The sequence below is a fragment of the Callospermophilus lateralis genome, unplaced genomic scaffold (assembly GCF_048772815.1).
Source record: "Callospermophilus lateralis isolate mCalLat2 unplaced genomic scaffold, mCalLat2.hap1 Scaffold_120, whole genome shotgun sequence".
Taxonomy (NCBI): Eukaryota; Metazoa; Chordata; class Mammalia; order Rodentia; family Sciuridae; genus Callospermophilus; species Callospermophilus lateralis.
The window spans coordinates 2,873,461-2,886,753 of NW_027512320.1; the positions used below are offsets into that span (position 1 = coordinate 2,873,461).

General features: G+C 42.5%; 1 long non-coding RNA gene across 1 annotated transcript; it reads left to right on the forward strand.

The window, feature by feature from the left end:
* The first annotated feature begins 362 nt into the window (after positions 1-362).
* Positions 363-4,975, forward strand: LOC143382905 (uncharacterized). The gene is made up of 3 exons (XR_013154877.1): positions 363-793; positions 1,030-1,221; positions 4,562-4,975. It is a non-coding gene; the product is annotated as an uncharacterized LOC143382905 (long non-coding RNA).
* The last annotated feature ends 8,318 nt before the right edge of the window (positions 4,976-13,293 follow it).

Here is a 13,293-nt window from a genome sequence, read left to right on the forward strand (position 1 = left end):
CACCATGCTGAGCTGTGCAGGCTCTCAGAGGCCATTGCAGCCATGATTCCAGGTGTTGGTAAAGATGGCGCCCAGAGTGCTTCTCTTCCAGAAGCTCAAGAATGTTGGTAAATATGGAACCCAGAGTGCTTCTCTTCCCAGAGCTCAGGTCCATGATCACTGAATGGTGTATGAACCATCACCTCCAATCCCTGCGAATGGCGCAAACTTTGAATGGCGCACCTCCAATCCCTGAAGTGGTGCGAACTATTGGCCAATGAAGAAGTAACAACCCACTCGCCCTGCTCCTCCTCATCCTGTGTTAAGCCCATAAATATCAACACCCTGTTTGTGCTCTCTCTCTCACTCTCCCCCTCTCCTCCCTCTCTCCCCTCTCCTCTCTCTCTTCCCCTCTCCTCTCTCTCTTTCCCCTCTCCTCTCTCTTCCCCATCTTCTCCTCTCTCTTCTCTCTCTTACTTTACCTCTCTTACTCTCCCCCTATTTTCCTCTCTCTCTCCTTCTCTTCTTCTCTCTCTCTCTCTCTCTCTCTCTCTCTCTCTCTCTCTCTCTCTCTCTCTCTCCCCTGCTTATCTTCTGTGACTGGCCGCTATGGTCCTGCTAATAAAATCTCAGACAGGTAAACGGTTGTTTTGCCTTGTTGAGTTTTCCACCGGTCTTTACATTGGTACCAAAACCAGGACAAGGATCCCTGTCACTCAAGGCAGAACCCCGTTCCCAAACTCCAAGCCCAACCATTCCTGTCGTAGTCCACTCCTCTGTTCGCCTGCCTGACATCCACCACCACTGAAGATTGGTGAGTTCCCCCATCCCATGAGCTTCTGAACCCTAACTCACCAGAATGAGGGAATTGGCCGTAGAGTGTCCGGCAATCCCTCTGGGTATTTTAGGGGGTAATGCACCCCACCGAGACCCATCAGGGTCACGGTGGACCATGGGCACTCTGCTAGGACACCCCTGGGAATCAAACGCCTAGAACGTAGGATTAATTCTCTCTTTCTAACTCCTCCATCTGCCTTCACTCTTGGATAGGTTAGTGTAATTGCTACAGCCCGTCTCCCCCAAGTCTGGAACTCCGTTCCTCCTGAAACTCCGTTCCTCCCGGCACACCGGAACTCTGTTCCTGACTCTTTCGTTCCAGTCAAAAAACTTTCCTGATGTCAGGGTGCCATGGCACCAGCCCTATTTGGGTCTTACAAATTGCACTTCTCTGGTGATGACCAGGTAATGCCCTCTGTATTTCTTCACGGTGGTCAGTCATTTTGGGGACGCCCACTTGATCCTCTGCCCCAGAGTTTCCAGGAAGCTCTTTCCAGCACGGGTTTTCTCTCTCTCTCTGCCTCTCTCTTACTCTTTCTCTGACTCCCATCTTGCCCTTCCAGCATGGGAAATTTCTTGTCCCTCCAGGCCGATTCTCCCTTGCAGTGCCTCTTAGATAATTTGAAAACCCTGAGCCTGGCCCCTGATATTAAACTGAAAAGGCTCATGAAATTCTGTACCCAGGACTGGCCTACATACCCCTTAGACAACCAAAAGCTTTCGCCCACGTGTGGGTCTCTGGATCCTAATTTACTCTGGGATCTTTTAATTACTGTGAGCAATCAAAGAAGTGGAACTAGATTCCCTATGTGGAGGCTCTTTCCTTGCTTCGATCTCATCCAAATCTCTGCACCCAATGCAAGCCTCAACAGCTACTCCTTGCTCTCAAACCTCCTTCCACCTCTTCTCCACTCTCTGCCTCCACACCTTCTCCTCCTCCTTCCTCTTCTTTGCTCTCCATCTTCACTTTTGACCCAGCTGATGAACTGCCTCCATACCACTCTCCCCTGCCCTCAGCCCCGCTTTCCCCACTTTCACCTCCTCCCACTTCCCCATCTTCTACATCTGTGGGTTCTTCTTTGGGCACTTCTCCTCCTCTTCATCTGGACACTTCTGCACAAATTCCTCCCACTTCCATTCCTTCCACCCAGGTCCCTCCACCTCAATTTAGTCCACCCACCACCTGTTCAGCCATCCGTTCATGCACTAATACAGCACCTAACTCACAAGTCACCACATCTCATCACCTGACTCAAACTTCACATGTTGTGGCCCCCCCCTTTTGGAGGTCACCAGGCTGAATGGGATTTTAAGGGTTTATGTTTCTTTTTCTATGCTTGAACTTTCTGAAGTAGAAAAAAAAAATTGGAATCTTAAACTGCAAACCCTGTCTCTTATATTAAAGAGTTTCAATACTTAACTCAAGCCTATAACCTCACCTTTCATGATCTCTAGATGATTCTGTCCAATACTCTCCTCCCTGAGGAGAGGAGAAGGGTCTTGGACTAGGCTAGGGCCTATGCAGACCAGGTTCATCAGACTAATGCCCACCATCCCTTAGGGGCCCAGGTGGTTCCAGATAAGACCCCCATTGAGATTATAATGATCCCCAAGACCTGGGATGTAGGGACCACCTTATTACCTCTCTGATAGCTGGCCTAAAGGCAGGTGCAAAAAAGGATATTAACTTTGATAAACTCTAGGAAGTCATCCAGGAGAAAAATGAAAACCCCTTAGCCTTCCTAGACTGACTAACAAAGGCTCGCTTTCAGTACACTAACTTGGACCCCGAATCCCCAGATGAGAGGCAACTTCTTATGACCTATTTTTTTCTCACAAAGCTACTCCGACATCCAGGCAAAGCTAAAAAATTAGAGAGGGGATTTTTGACTCCTCAGACTGAGGTGTTGCCACAGCCTTCAAGGTCTACCATAACAGAGATGAAAGAGCAAAATGCCAAAAATGCCAGATGTTGGCCCAGGTGTTACAGGGCTGCTTCCAACCTATGGAAAGGGGGAGACAACAACCCCCACAATGAGGACCCCCTGGGCCCTGCTTTAAGTGTGGTGATGAAGGACATTAGGCTAGGGCTTGCCCTAACCCCAGGGCACCACCCAGACCATGCCCTATATGCCAATGTCCTGGCCACTGGGGAATTGGACTGCCCCAATTCCTGGAGGATAGCTGAGGTCAGTCACCCCGCCAGTGACTTGCTGGGCCTAGCAGCTGAGGATTGACTAGGCCCTGGGTCTTCTGTCCTGACCTATTCAATCACCGAGCAGGAACCCATGGTGATTATCTGAGTGGATGGGTGTCCCATAAAGTTTTTGGTAGACACCGGGGCCATATTTTCAGTTCTGAGAGAGTTTTGGGGAACTACCTTTCCCTCTGAATTTCCTATTGTCAGGGTAGAAGGTCAAACCATCATCCCGCACAGAACTCCTCCCCTCACTTGCTCCTTATCTGAGTTTTCCTTTTCACACCATTTTTGGTTATGCCTCAGTGTCCAGTCCCCTTGCTGGGAAGGGATATATTATCCATCTTGAAGGCCTCCATAAGCCTTGGCCCCTCCCCAACCAATATGCTCTTCTCCTCCTCTTCCTTATACTCTCTGAGCTATGGAAGCAACAACATTTTTTGCTTCCAAATCCAGAGAATTCAGCTGCCTCCTTTCCGCTCAAACCAGAAGAATGGGTCTACTTTTCTTCCCCAGGGGAAAGATTCCTCCCAACCCCAAAATTGGAAGGGCCATTACAGGTAGTCCTGTGCACACCCAATGCTGCAAAACTCCAACAGGAAGGAAAAAACTAACCCCCTGGATTCATATTTCTATGTTAAAACCAGTGGCAAGCCCTCCAGAGGACCATACCACCACAGCTCTCAGCCTTGCAGGACCCCACAATCACCCAGATTTACTTGTGAGATATCCCCAGATAACCTTCTCAAGCTCCATTTTTCACAGTCAGGCACCACCCTTCATCCCATTCCAGAGAAAAACATACATAAGAATGGGCCTCCTAATAGGATCTAGGAACCCACAGCAACACAGTACACCCACTCACTTTTTAGAAAGCAGCAATTGGCACAACAATCCTATTGGGACTTCTTCACAAACCCCATCAGCCTCTGGATTCTCTCAATACTGGCATCTCTATTTGGGATCTTTTTATTTTGTGCCTTCCTTTCTTGCATTTTTAAAATTCCTTCAAGGACAAATTAACAAAATCTCTAACCAAACTTTTAATCAGCTCCTCCTCAGGGATTACCAGCAGCTTGCCAACAAGCCAGACAACACGCACATCCAGTCATCCCAAGAAACCGCCACCAAGTGCTGAAAGATGAAGATACTGAATGACAACTCCATCGAAGGGCCATCTCTACCCAACCATGTCAAAAAAATAATCTCTTGGTTTTCAGTTTTATATGTTCTAATCTGCCTTCTCCTAGGCATAGGCTTTTTCTACCAGCCCTACAAACTGGATGACATGCCAGAAATTAATGCTGTTTCTTTTCATAGTTGCAGGGCACATTCATGGACTTCACCCCAGAGGAAATCCATGCCTTCAGTGCATGGATATGGGGCCTCCTTGCCCTTCTTCTCTAGCCAACTTACCTCCCTCCCTCCCTCCCTTTAAATGATGGCCCTACTGAGCAGGTAGTAGCTAGATCGAGTACGAAGCCCCCAAACCAAAACAAAAAGGGAGGAATGTTGGTAAAGATGGTGACCAGAGTGCTTCTCTTCCAGGAGCTCAAGAGTGTTGGTAAAGATGGCACCCGAAGCACTTCTCTTCTGGGAGCTTAGGTCCATGACGCACTGAATGGTGTGTGAACTGTCACCTCCAATCCCTGTGAATGGTGCGAACTTTGAATGGCACACCTCCAATTCCTGAAGTGGTGCGAACTATTGGCCAATGAAGAAGTAACAGCCCATTCACCTTGCTCCTCCTCAGGATGTGTTAAGCCCATAAATATCAACACCCTGTTCGTGCTCGCTCTCTTACTCTACCCCTCTTACTCTCTCTCCCTCTCCCCCCTCTCACTCTCCCCCTCTCCTCTCTCTCTTTCCCCTTTCTCTCTCTTCCCTCTCTCCTCTCTCTTCCCAGTCTCCTCTCTCCTCTCTCTTACTTTATCTCTCTTACTCTCTCCCTCTCTTACTCTCTCTCCCTCTTCTCTCTCTCTCTCTCTCTCTCTCTCTCTCTCTCTCTCTCTCTCCCACCCCCCTTTCTCTTCTGTGACTGGCTACTATAATCCTGCCAATAAAATCTCAGACAGGTAAATGGTTATTTTGGCTTGTTGAGTATATGTAGTTTTTCCACCATTCTTTACACTAGGGGACCCAGGTATTATGCAAGCTTGCTAGAACTTGGGAGCCACCCACATGTTGCTGCTTCTTCAAGAAGACAGGGTGTTAAAGTTAAGGAGTCAAGAAGGCTTCCACCAAGATTTCAAAGGAAGGCCTGGGTGGTCATCCACAGTGTAGCAAGGTTAAAATATCTGTGGGCTGCCCCTGAGTGGGTGATAAATAAAGCTATAAAGATGAACCCAAAGGGGAAATAGAGACTTTGGCATTAAGTTATGCCTGTAGGACTCCTGACTGAGGAGCACTGCTGGCTGTGGAGAAAGCAAGGTTAACAAAGATGCCATAATACCTGCAACCAGAAAGACTCTAGGAATGAGGTTACTTTTGGTGCTCACATCTCACCAACATGTACCCCAGATGCTTCTCAATGTATCCTGCACAGTGAGGTATCAGGAAACTGAAGGGTGAACCAGCTGAGAAATTAAAAATCTGAAATAGTAAGAAATAAAAGCAAAAGAAGCAGAAAAATAGTTTCAAAAGGTGAAAGGGCTTATGGGTGGATCAGACCTGATGGGTCAGATCCCTAACAAAGGAAAAAATCTCAGGAATCCTTTATTAAATGAAAGCATATCAAAGAGATTTATTCTCCTGAAGTGTTCTTCAAGGTAAACAGAGCCAACAGGAACAGGCTAATTGAAACTTATCTATTTGCATGATATCTTCTTCTTGCTTGGGTAAGCTGCTGCTTCTAGGCTGTTTCCTTCACCCCAGGGCAGCAGGCATCTGAATTCAAAGTTATTGAATCCATAAATCCCACACACCAGGCATGGAATCTGCCTCATTAACGGTGGCCACTGGCAAATTGGTGTGTCTTTCAGCACTTTTGTACTAAAAAAGCCCACAAGGGCAGTCTATCTGTCCAAGGCTATAGAGTTCAGAGTGGGGATTCATTTGTCAATCTTGACAGATGCTGAAGATGAAGCCACAGGAAAGTTTTCCCAGGCTGGGTTTTGCTCTTTTTATTGTCCCATCTTTTCTTCCTATTCCCCTATCCCTCCCTAATGGAATGAGAATGTTTATTTTTTTGCCATTGTATGCATATGTATCTTACTTTTGATCATTAAAAGGACTCACAGCCAAAAGTTAGCCATGAATCTCAGATAAGATTTTGTTCGTGGACTTTTAGTCAATGCTGGAACTATTAAGACTATAGGAACTCTTGAATACACATTACATGTGTTTTGCATTGTGAGATGGACATGACCTTTTGAGGGCCAGGAGTAGAATGTTATATTTTGGATATAATGTGTTCCACAAAAGGTCATGTGAGACAATGCAGAAATGTTCACAGGTGAAATTATTGAATTATGAGAAATTTAACATTATCAATGAATTTATTTGGTAGTGTTATGCTTGAATTCTGGAGCCTCCATAGACCACCAGAGACCAAGATTCATGTAAGCAGCAAAGAGGTGTTTATTGCAAGCTAGCTCAGTTCTCCGCATGCACAGAGCAACTGGTGACACTGAGAGACCCCGAGCCCAGGGTTTGCAGCAGTTTTATACACTCTTTGGGGAATGGTGGTTGCTAGGGAGTTGCTATGGGTTCCAACCTAGCCTGACTGAGTCACGGACACCTGACAGGGCAGATATCTTCTGTTATTTGTAGATAAACAAATCAGCAGGATGGGTATGTGCCTAGGAGTGCTTTGTGGGTCTTTTCAAGGACAAGGGTCAATCCCCCTTCCTTGTACAGGCTTTGCTCTGAGGTAGAGGCTAGTTTTTCAGTAGATTAATAATTTGAAAGAACTACTGTGACTGTGAGCAGGCTAAGCATGGCTGGTGGAGGTAGGTTATTGGGGATGTGCCCTTGGGGGTTGTAGTTTGTCCCCATGATGTTCAACCTCACCTTGAGTCCTGAGTGATGGAAATGACGTTCCATGGATTAAGACCTTTGAAACTATGGGCCCTCAAATAAAATTTTCCTGCTCTATAATTGTTCTGGTTGGGTCCTTTAGTCATAGCAGTGAAAAATCTGACCGAAACATCAATTTTATAATTTCTGTCTACAGGTTGTCAGTCAAAATGACCCCTGGAATATTTATATTATCTTCTTTACTAAAATTCTTACATTTTCTTTGTAAAATAATACTAAATATATCATACTTATAATGAAACATGTAATTCATTGACCTGGTTTGATCATTTTATGAATAATGATAACCTGTGCATGTGGACATCTCAATATGATTTTCAGGGATTGTGCAATTGAGTCTTTCCATTTGCTACTAATTTTCTGACTATGGTCAAATTCACACATTTTTTATGGGGGTTTAAGTTTGATTATTTTTAATGTTGTATATAGAATTTACTAGTTTATTTTCCAAAGAGCACCTTATACTATATTCTGGGGGAACTTTTACTTCATGTAATTGAGCTCACTACATTATATTTGTGCCATAGGGATGAAAATTGATCAACCCAGACTAATTCCATTTTAAGATCGGGAGCCATCTTTTCACAAGTCATTAAAAGTTAATTTCTGTTTTACTATAAATTACTGATATTTCTAAACCTACTTGAAATTCCTGTCCATACTCTGAACTCAGTGCCTGGGTCTCATTGACTAGATAACAACCCTCTCTAAAACCTTAGTGGTGCCTCATAAATCCTGGTGCCCCATGACCAGATAATAACCCTCTCTGAAACCTCAGTTACATCTCATAAATTCTGATGTTGGGATCTGAATTTACCCCCTACCTTGAAATATCATCCCATGTAGATCATTAATCTGCTATCTGCCCTTATATTACATTTACCAGAACCCTGTAAGCTGTAAGTTCCCAAGACACCCCCCTTTGAAACTTTTTTTGCTATATAAAACTTTTCTTCCCAGAGAGCTAGGCTGATCTCTAGTCTGGTTTTGGGAGAGACAGTTGCTGGTGGCCAGCTTTTCTTGTGTACACAGTGCAAGCTTGCTTTAATTTGATTTAAAATTGGAGTTGGTGGTCGTTTTTCTGTGCCATGGTTCAACAAAAATGAAGAAATTTAAAAATGTATATTTTACTAAAAATGCTCTTGAATGCCACAATAAAGAGTGCACTTGCTCAGAAGTGAAACATTTCATCATGTGATTAGCCAGTTGTTTCAGTCAGCTTTTTCACCACTCTGACTAAAGGATACAACCAGAACAATTGTAGAGGAGAAAAAGTTCATTTGAAGGCTCATGATTTCAAGAGGTCTAAGGAGCTCACATGGTGATCATAAAGCAAAGAGAGAGAGGGAGGGAGTGAGGGAGAGAGAGAGAGAGAGAGAGAGAGAGAGAGAGAGAGAGAGAGAGAGAGAAAGGGAGTCCACTCTCCAGGTACAAAATACATACCCATAGTCACATTCCCAATGAACCACTTTCTCCTGCCACATCCCATCTGCCTTCAGTTGGCACTCAGTTAATTCCACCAGGGATTAATTCACTGATTAGGCTAAGGCTAATACCTGTAAAGGTGGAATTTCTAAGCTGATTCTAAGCCGCAGAGCCTGAGTTAAAGTGTAAAAGACCGGACATTGTAAAGTTTCTAAACTGCAGGGCTTGGGTTAAAAAGTAAAAGACCAAGTATTGTTAAGTTCCTCTGCTACCCCCAAAACCTGTAATCCCTGTAGCTGTTAGGACAATACCCGAACTGCCCAGTAAATATTCTCACTGACTCCTCTGGTTGTCTAATAACTTGGGACTCTGAGTAGCCCGGCACGTAGGCATCCAAGCCCCAAAACCAATCAGCTTAAATGTGTACCCCGCTTAGAAGTGGCCAATCACCCCCATCCAATCTGTTCCCGCCAATGAATGTACTAATCAGGTCTCAGAGTTGTCGTTCAATTTTCCCGCGCCTCATGATGATTTGTTCTCATGTGTGCAAAGCCCCCCGCCCTCTCCAAAAAGTGTACTTAAGCTCTGCTTAACCTCTGCTCTGGGCTCTGGGCTGCTCTATCTTCCTGAGTGAGCCTGGAGCCTCAGCATGCTGAATCAATAAAACCCCTTCTGCCAACTGCATGAAGCCGGTCTCTTGTGGTCTCTCCCTCCAACGCTTCGCCGGACCCTTACAATACCTAGTCATTTCTCTTCCAAAACTTTTTTTATTGTCTCACAAGTGCGCTTTTGGGGGACATCATATCTAAACCATAAAACCAGTTCTGGGACTCTCTTCTTCCATCTACCTTGCATTGTGTGCATTTCAGGGCCTTTTCCTTTAGTTTTCTCAACAACATCTTTAAAATAATGTGTGTGTAGCAGGGTTTATGGAAGATTTGAGTTTAAAGGGTGATATAAAATGAAAAATTATCCAGATGAGTTCTAATCAATAAACAGTTTTTTTTTCTTTTTTTAATATCAACTTTTGACACATTTATGAAAATAACTGACAAAAACAACTCTGTGGATAAAAGTTCATTTTCACTCATAAGTTTCAGAGGTTCAGTTCATGGTTGCCTGACTCCATTGCTTTGGAATCAAGATGAGGTAGAACACCATTGCAAAAGGGCTTCAGAAGAGGGAAGTTTCCCACCCCTTGACAGCCAGGTGCCAAGAAGCTAAGTCTGCCTCCAGGCAGTAATGTGTCCCTTTCTCCTACTGGACTGGTATCAGAAGAAAAAAAACAGCTAAAAATAATGTTTAAATAAAACCCAGACTCCAAAACCTCAAAATAAAAACATATATGTTTCAACACAAAACAATTAGTCATAACAAGAACCAGGAAGTACTCAATTTTAGGGAAAAAAAAACGATAATCAATGGGGGCGGGGAGAGATAACAAAAGTGTTACAATTATCCAACAAAGATTTTAAAGCAGCCAGGATAAAAATGCTTCAACAAGAAGATACAAACAATCTTGAAACAAAGGAAAAGCTCTAAGTTACTTGGAAAATCCCTGTGCCAAAATAAAACATAAAAAGGGCTAGAATGTGGCTCAGGGGTTTCGCAGCCCAAAGTTCAATCTCAGGTACCCAAAAAAACCACCATCTCCAAAAAAGAAACAAGGGTATCGGGTGTGTGGGAGACCTTGCCTTTTGGTTTTATTTCCCCTATGGGGTTTCTCCCCACTGAAGTTAAGTTTCAGTCTCTGGAGAAGAACATCATGTAATCCCTTACCCCTCCCCCTCCTCACAGAAGGCACCAAGCAGAAGGGCACCAAATTCAAAGTTTTCTAGACCTATCCCCACAGGACACATGTCTGCTCACTTGTTCCTGAGTCACCCTGCCAATCAGCACCCACCCAAGTCACCTAAGCAACCCTTAAGCTGAAGCTTGCAGGCTAAGGCTGCTGCTCTCTTCCTCTACTTTTCTTCTCCTTCAGGCAGCCCCCCAATAAAATTTCTTGGTTGAATTTCCATCTTGGGTGACTCATTCGCCTTTCAAAAGGAATGCTGACTCATAGTGGCAATGGGGGGGGGGAGCATGGGAGGAATGGAGGAACTTTAGATAGAGAAAAGGGGAGGGAGAGGTAGGAGGGGGTAAGGGGGATAGGAATGATGGTGGAATGAGTTAGACACCATTACCCTAAGTACATGTATAAAGACATGTGTGAAAATACTTTCTGTGCAATCAGTGACTTGAAAAAATGTGCTCTATATTTGTAATGTAAAATGAATTGCATTCTGCAATCATGGATAAGAAATTTGGATGAATAAATAATTTAATAAAAAAAGAAATAAGAAACAAAAAATAGACTCAATAAAAAACAGAAGATATAAAAAATGGAAATTTTAACACTGGAAAATATAATAAACTTAAAAGCTTAGCAAACTTACTTTGGCCCCAATCTGCCACTCCTTCCTGAGTCTTCAGCAGAAAAGTTACCCAGATCAAATTTTGGACTTATCAAGCCCCCACATTTCCATGAGTCAAGTTCTTAAAATAAATATTCATGTTCATATTTCTTCTGTTCCTCTGGAGAGCACTAACATAATACACCACCCTAATAAATGGGAGCATAACTCCTCTGTCATAAAACATTAACTGCATGTAGCAATCTCCTTATGAACTGTACAGTGTGGGAATAGGAGAGGGAAAAGTAGCTTCACAATGAGAAACCTGATAAACACTACCTCAAGTGATAAAGTTCAGCATCAGTAGTCAACATTCACTTTGATAATACATACCCTTGCAATAATCTGATGAATAGAATTTTATATCTGTGACCTTGTTCAAAAAAAATCCACCTATAATCATTAGAAAAACTTATTTTAACTCAGAGACAACCAATAATATAACAAAATGGTATTCCCCTAAATTGTCAGAGTCATCTAACAAGAAAGATCTGAAGAAATATCATAGCAAAAATGAACCTAAAGAGATATGACAAATAAATGAAATGTGGGGGACTGCAGAGATTCTAGTATAGAAAAAGAACAAGAGTTAAAAGTTGGGAAAATCAAGAATGTTGGGCTAAGGAAGTGGTTTAGTGATAGAGACGTGCCAAGCATGTGTGAAACCCTGAATTCAATTCCTACTACCAAAGGGAAAAAAATCATGAATATTGGTTCATTTGTTGTAAAAAATGCCTTTCTTAGGAATAAATTAATAATAATGGGCACTGTGTGTACAAGGAATGGTTAAAATACACTCTTCTAATATTATCTCCTCAATTTTTCTGGAAATTCAGAAGTGTTTTCAAAACACCCTATTTAAATGTAAAAAAAAATTCACATTCACAATAATATATTCATCTTCATTTGTATCAAATTGTTTGATTGACATGTGAGAAAAATAGTGCCTTCCACAGAAAAGTCAGAGAGAACAGTCTGAAGAAATACAACAACAATATATCCTTTTTCTAAATTGAGCTTCACAAGGACAACATTCAATATCCATATTAGAATGTTAGATTCTGGGCTTGGGCTGTAGCTCAGTGGTAAAGCGCCTGCCTCACACGTATGAGGCACTAAGTTTGATCCTCAGCACCACATAGAAATAAATATATAAAGATATTGTGACCATCTATAACCAAAAAAATTTTTTAAAAAGAATGTCAGATTCTATAAAATTGTACCCTTGTAGCTTACAATGACCGGGAAACTCCACTACTTAGTGTATTCTACCTGGAAATCATAAATACTGGTTGGGGAATCTTACTACAGTCAGCAACTGAATTCTAGGCACATGAAGTTTTACTTTCCATGGTTGAATTGATTCTTACACACTTCAAATTTGTGTGAATCATTTCTTTTATAAATTTTTTATAATTTTTGTCTTCAAACAGCTGAATTTTTTGAAAGAAAGGTGGAAAACAGAATATAAACCATTTTTCTGATAGTATTAGGTCATTGCTCTTTACATAGCTTTCTTGCATTCTATGGACAAAATCTACACATGTCCAATTACCCAATTGGAGAGAGCCTGACAGAAAAAGTTTCCCCATGACCCCTCAGTCAATAGAATCCTAATCCTACTGCTTTGGAAACATTAGGACTATCTGCAGGAATAGCTAAAAGATGAGGAGCTGAAAGAAGACATGAAAGTTCCATCATTGGCCAAATGGAGTCCTAAAGGCCAATAGAATGTACAAAAGCAATGAGGCTAGTTCCAAATTGAAACTTCAATGTGCTTGGTTTCCATTCACCCTCCATTTTCAAAGTCTGCAAGTGGCCATATGAACAAGACCAGGCTGGCCTGATGAATAATGACAAAAATGTGGTAAAATTGCCCCTTTCATTACAGTTGACATGCTCTTCTTCACAAGCCAACTTGCCTGTTATCAGTCTCTAACATCATATGCATGAGTGAGTTCAGCTAGGACCAAAGAAACTCCCATCTGAGACCAGTCTAAATTACCAAGCCACAGATGCATGAGCTAAATAAATGGCTGCTTCAATTCACTGTTTTAGACTTGTTTATTAAGTAGCAAAGGATATTTTATAAAATAACCTTTAGAGAAAAAAAATTCAAAAATTTTTTGATAGTATATAATATAATATTTCATGATCTGAATTCTGTTTATGTGGGCAACCTACAACTTCATTTCATTTTTCACATCACACTATATGTTCCTACTCAGGCATGTTTATATTGCCCCCAAATCTTCCATGTTGTAAAATAATATATCTATGTCATTTTAGTACTAACAGATGTAGGTGTCTCCTCCTTCAGGTTCAGGAAACCAATTTCAACCTCCTGTGCTCACTTCTTAC